The sequence below is a fragment of the Peromyscus maniculatus genome, chromosome 6 (genome assembly GCF_049852395.1).
Source record: "Peromyscus maniculatus bairdii isolate BWxNUB_F1_BW_parent chromosome 6, HU_Pman_BW_mat_3.1, whole genome shotgun sequence".
In the NCBI taxonomy this organism is placed as follows: Eukaryota; Metazoa; Chordata; class Mammalia; order Rodentia; family Cricetidae; genus Peromyscus; species Peromyscus maniculatus.
In genome coordinates, this window is record NC_134857.1 from 74,563,176 (window position 1) to 74,569,318 (window position 6,143).

Here is a 6,143-nt window from a genome sequence, read left to right on the forward strand (position 1 = left end):
TTGGTTTTGATTTTGGTTTCGGAGACAGAGTTTCCATAGGTAGCCTTGGCTGTCCTGGAACTCAGTCTGTAGACCAGGCTGGCCTCGGACTCGGAGATCCTCCTGCCTCTGCCTCCCAAGGGCTGGGATTAAAAGCGTGAGCCACCACCTCCTGGCTTACTTTATTCCTTTCTACAGAGTGGAAACATTTCCAAGTGGAGTGTCCTAGGCCCTGACCACTTAAGGGAGCAGCATTCATCTGAGCTCTTTATTTACATGGTGCTTGGGCGGGTGAGAACTGACACGTGCTGAAACTTTGTCTATTTGTAAAATCTTGTGTGTTCTACAACATCTACTAAACAGTAACAGATTAACTTGTGACCTTATCAGTGGGGTAAAATCAAACACCAGGCTAGAGCAGTAATTGCTCAGATTGCTGTTTTCATCACTCTGGCCTTACTCTTCTTGTTGTGACCAGGAACTCTGCACATCATCAAGTTTATATTTTGGTAGGTAGCCAAAAACATCAATTGCTATGTTTTCAAAGAATTCTCTTATGCTATTGGGGGAAAATGAAAAAAAAAAAAAAGAGATAAAGTCAACTTCGAAACTGAAGTTATTGCTAAATTGAAATTATTGACCACTCTAATATCCGATTCTAAATCATGGAGGCTGTTGTTTTCCTCCACACACACTTTTTGTATGCCTGTATTTAGTTTATGTGAAGTTGCAATACATAAAAAAGTTGTGCAAAAATAACTGAGCTTTAGATTGTGTTACATAATTGCTGACTTTGGCCGCACTAAGGTTCCGTTTCCTAATACATGAAATAAGGAACCAAATTCGCAATCTGGTTCTATCACTCGGTTGCTGGGTCACCGCCCAAGATGAATATACAAATGAATGAGCTATTCAAGACTGCGATGAATCACAGACATCAATTAGTGGCCTACTCGATGCCACAGAAGGCAGAAGCAGGTGGATCTCTGAGTTCGAGGCTAGCCTCATCTACAAAGTGAGTTCCAGGCCAGCCAGGGCTACACATGGAAAACAAAACAAGAAAGAGAGAGGGAGGGAGGGAGGGAGGGAGGGAGGGAGAGAGGGAGGGAGGGAGGGAGGGAGGGAAAGGAAGGACAGAAGGAAGGAAGGAAGGAAGGAAGGAAGGAAGGAAGGAAGGAAGGAAGGAAGGAAGGAAGGAAGGAAGGAAGGAAAGAAACTCCTTGTCTTAAAGGGATACGTTACTTCATCTTTCAAAGCAACATGCTCACACAACCCCACAACTGAGAAATAACCATGCTGGAGTAACCAGCCAGGAGTCTGCGTTCTTGGCATACAGCAGAAGATGAGCAGAAGTACCAAGAACTCTTTCTCAACATTACCATGTGCCAAGCACTTACATCTATAGCTCATTAACTCCTTACAGCACTATCATGTTCCCTATTTTGTAGATGCATAAAGATGCTTGGAGAGGCTGCGATTTATAAAAGCAGCAAACACCCTCCTGAAAGAGTTTAGGGGCTATGCAGAGTTCTTAGGATTATAGGTGATAGAGGAAGTCATAGAGGAATTTAGAAATTTTGAAAAATACTGGAGTCACAAAGTCACTACAGTTAGAGCCTGCATATGAAGGTAAAAAATGTTTTGAATTATAAGCAAAAGGAATAAAGGTGACCTTATTTTACAACAAGGCTAATAAAGAAGATTCTTGGTTAGTTTTCAAATGCTCCAAGAGTAAAGGTGCAATGAGCTTTGCTCCAACATAATGAATCATAATTGAACACTGGGTGGAAAGAACATGTTGCTGAAAGAACTAGTTTCTGTCAATCCCATGCCTTCAACCCCAGCATTCAGGAGCCAGAGGCTAGCCAATCTCTGTAATTTATTTATTAAAAATATACTGAATGGGTACTGGAGGGACAGCTCAGTGGTTAAGAGCACTGGCTGCTCTTCCAGAGGTCCTGAACTTGATTCCCAGCAATCACATGGTGGCTCACAACCATCTATAATGGGATCTGGTGCCCACTTCTGTCATGCAGGCATACATGCAAATAGAGCACTCATATGCATAAATAAACCTTTTTAAAAATATAAACTGAATAAGGCTAAGGATGTTAGCCAGTTGGTAGACCACTTACCAGAACACAGGAAGGCCCTGCTTAAATTCCTAGTAGCACATAAACAAGATGTGATACACTCAGAGCATAGAGGCCTTAGGAAAATCAGAAGTTCAAGGTCATCATCCTCAGCTATAAAACAAGTTCAAGGCTAGCCTGGACTATAAGAGACCCTTTTTCTTGTGTGTGTGTGTGTGTGTGTGTGTGTGTGTGTGTGTGTGTATACATACATACATATATATATAAACACATGCATGCACACACACACACACTGAGTGTACATTCTGTTCTAGGCTTTATAACAGTGATGAGAGATGCAGAGAGAAATGAGATGGCTACAGACTCCAAGAAAATCAGTAGCATGTAGTCAAACATAAAACTGCACCTGCCCCTCATGTGGCAGTTCCATTTCTCAGAGTTATTTCCACTCGCACACCTGGGAAATAACACTTTTATAAAGGAAGTCATTTCAGTATTGTTTGTATTCACAGTAGTTTGGAAACAACCTAATAACAGTCATTGATTAAATTATGATACATCCGCAATGGAAAACTGAATCACTTTAAACAAAAGGAATAAGGAAGCTCTTTATGGTATGGCATGAAATGAGCTCACAGAGACTGTGCACAGTTCCATGAGAATGAGATGGAACACAGACTGTAGAGGAACCATATAACTGTATCTTTAGATAGTCACAAGAAGCTGATAGCATGGATTACTGCTAGGAAGGGAGATTAGACAGCCAGGCTGAGAACAGAAGTAGGAGAGAGACTTTTCACATTATTCCTTTTCATTAACTCTTCTCTAACTTCCAAATTTTCAGTAGAATGAATGTGGTGATATATTGTGTACCCTAATAAACTTGCCTGAGGATCACAGAAGCAGATCTGCATGCACATGCACACACTAGTTCTTACCTCTATGAAATCCTCAGCCTAAAGAGAGTGAGTTCCTGTTTCTTCACACCTTATATATACCCTTCTCTGTCCAGACATCACTTCCTGGGATTAAAGGTGTGTGCCACCACTGCCTGGCTCTGTTTCCAGTGTGGCCTTGAACTCACAGAGATCTTAATAGCAAAAGACAAAATAATACTAACAATTAAATCACAATGAGAGATGTGACAGAGACCTGCACAAGCTCCTAGGAGAAAGAAGCCTTCCAGACCTAGAGGTGAGGATGCAGGGTCCTCTTCTTATACAGGAGAAGAGCTCACAACACAGAACATGATGGTGGGGGACGCTGAGGTCTGCATGACCATCAGTGTAGCGTGAGAATCTGCAGCTCAGTAGGACTGGGGCAGAGGGGTCAGGGCAGGAGGACAAGAGAGTCAGATCTTTCGGGGCTCCAGAGACTGGATATTGTTCATGCCCAGGAATTGGAATTTCATTCCTAAGAATTTAGGGGGCCTTTGAATGCTTCTTGGGTAGATCATCCAAACATCATCATGCTTGCACTTGAAGAAGTTCATGCCACAGGGCGTGTGGAGAATGAATTGAGATAGATCATTAAGAAGCAGCTGCAGTGATGCAGGAGGGTTAATGGGATTTGAGCTAGGGCAGTAGCAGTGGGGATACAAGGAGGGAGACATGGGAGAGGGAAGACTCGGAGCCTGGGAGGATCTCAGCCCTGGGACAGGGAGGAAGCGATGGTCCACAGTCCCCCAAGATGAGGCATGAGAAGGAGGAGGAGGTGTGCAGGGGAGGAAGTACTTGGAGCCAGGTAGACTTGAAGGGCCTGTGAGAGGTCCAAGAGGAGTTGTCTAGCCATTGTTTGGACACTGGGCCACAGCACAGTTTTGGGAGCCTTTGGCTCTGGGTGGTGACAAATGACAGAGTAAGGTAGACCACACATTGAGCTAAGATGGGTGCTGAGTGCAGAACCTCTAGCCACACTATAGAAGACTTAATGAGGAAAGAGATCAGTGAAAGGCTAAGAGGAGCCGGGGACCCAGGGGACTCAGACAGAGTAGGGTCTGGGAAGTCAGTGATACTGTCTTCAGCATCGGACTTGGACCATTCATTGTTTGCAGAGTACACCCCACCTTGGGGCTCAGTTTACCCTCACAATAACCATGTAAACAGAAGTCATCCCAAGAAACTAGGCTCGGATAACAGCAGACCACAGGCACACTGCTAATTAACCCAAGACTGAACCTTGAACCCAGATGTTCCGATCGAAGCCAGGCCACTCTCTTTCCTCTGTCCATCTTCTTTTTGGTTGAATGAGTTCTCCCTACCTCCTGCACCCTGCAGAGGCAGTGGTTCCCAGCTCCCTTCCAGCAGGGATACTTAGGTGGAAAGCCCAGCTCTGCACTTCCGCTCACACAGCCTTTGGGTCTTATGCTTTAGCTTTTTGCTGCTCTGAAGTCTCCTCGTCCAAGCCCGAGCTGAAGTCTCCCTCCGGTGTCCCTGAAGACTCCAGCTACATCTGACATTTCCCTTTTCCAAATTCCTGAGGCAAGTACAGTTCCAGACGACCCCTAATGAGTCATGCTCTTGTGCAACCCCCTGCCTTGAAGGTGAGCAGAACCTGTGACTTGCTTCTGGGCAATAAAATGTGCCAGAGGTGACAGCCATGTCACACCCATGGTTCTGCGGTGTTATGCAATCAATGTTCCTTCTTGGCAAGACTGGTCCTGGTGACTTAGTGGAAGGTTGAGAACCATCTATGGAGAGCCACATATGTGAAGCTTCAGGGGACTTCAGGACCTGAGTGGCTCTTGGGGACAGCAAAAAAGTAGGTCCCTCCATCTTATGCCCTCATGAAACTCTGCCAACAAGCACATAACACGTGGTCTTCCTCTTGGATCCAAGCTCCACAAAGGACAGTCCAGTAGCACCTTGATTGTAGCTGAGTGAGATCTGAGTAGAGGGCCCGTGGCGTTTTAAGCTGCTGAACCTGTAGTAATTCATTATACTGCAAAAGAAAAATCAATATAATCCTTCACTGCATTTATGGTCAGCACAACTCAGTTTAGAAACAGCAGCAAGGGTCTAGCTGGGCTTTACCTTTCCAAGCTGAATGTAAGCTTCTAGAAAACAAATGAACTGGCCGTGTATGGTTAAGAGCACTTGTTGTTCTTGCAGAGGACCCGGGTTCGATTCCCAGCACGCACATAGTGCCTCATAAGCATCTATAACTCCAGTTCCGTGGGATCCCACACCCTCTTCTGACATCCAAGGGCGCCAGGCATGCGAGTGCTGCACACGCCTTCCTACTGGTGGGACTCACACAGGAAGGAAAGCAGGCAGGCTCCCAAGCAGCCACCTTTTCCCAGCATTCCCTCCTGTCTCCCGTCTAATGTGCTAAACCAACTACTGACAAAACAAACACACACACACACACACAAACAAAAACAACTACCATGACTAGTTTTAGTCAATTCTTCCTCCTGGGGCTTAGGGTAGACCTGTCACAGGGATGTATAGCTTCCAGGGAACACCAGACTCAAACTGAAGCCCTGTAAATACAAAGGGCGGGCGGCAGCAAGAAGGTGGATTTGGATAAGCTGCCACGTGGTGCCGCTTCATCTTCATGTACATACTTCCAAATCAATCAATCAATCAATCAATCAATCAGAATTTACAGGGCACTTACAAAAAATAGTTTAATTAAAAAAAAAATGAAGCACATGCTCCAACAGGGTAAACCTTGAAGATAATGCTGAATGAAATGAGCCAGTTACAAAAGACAGTTTTACAGTTATAGCATGATGTGGTTATTTTTCTATGTGGCATGGGCAGAAAGTGAAATGGCGGTTACCAGCACTTGAGGAAGGGAGGAACGGGAAGAGAGTCTTTAAGAGGTACGGAATTTGGATCGGGAAAGGTGAGAGAACTGCGGAGATGGGTGGGGGCGGGGTGCCTGCGCAACACTGTGAAAATAACTAGTGCCACAGCCACACACTTAAAATTGGCTAAATGTTAAATTTCATGTTTTATCTAACTTACCACAATAAGAGAGACTTTCTCAGAAGGCACAGGCAGGAGGATCTCTGTGAGTTCGAGCCAGCCTGGTCTACGTAGCAAAATTGAGGACACTCTGGGG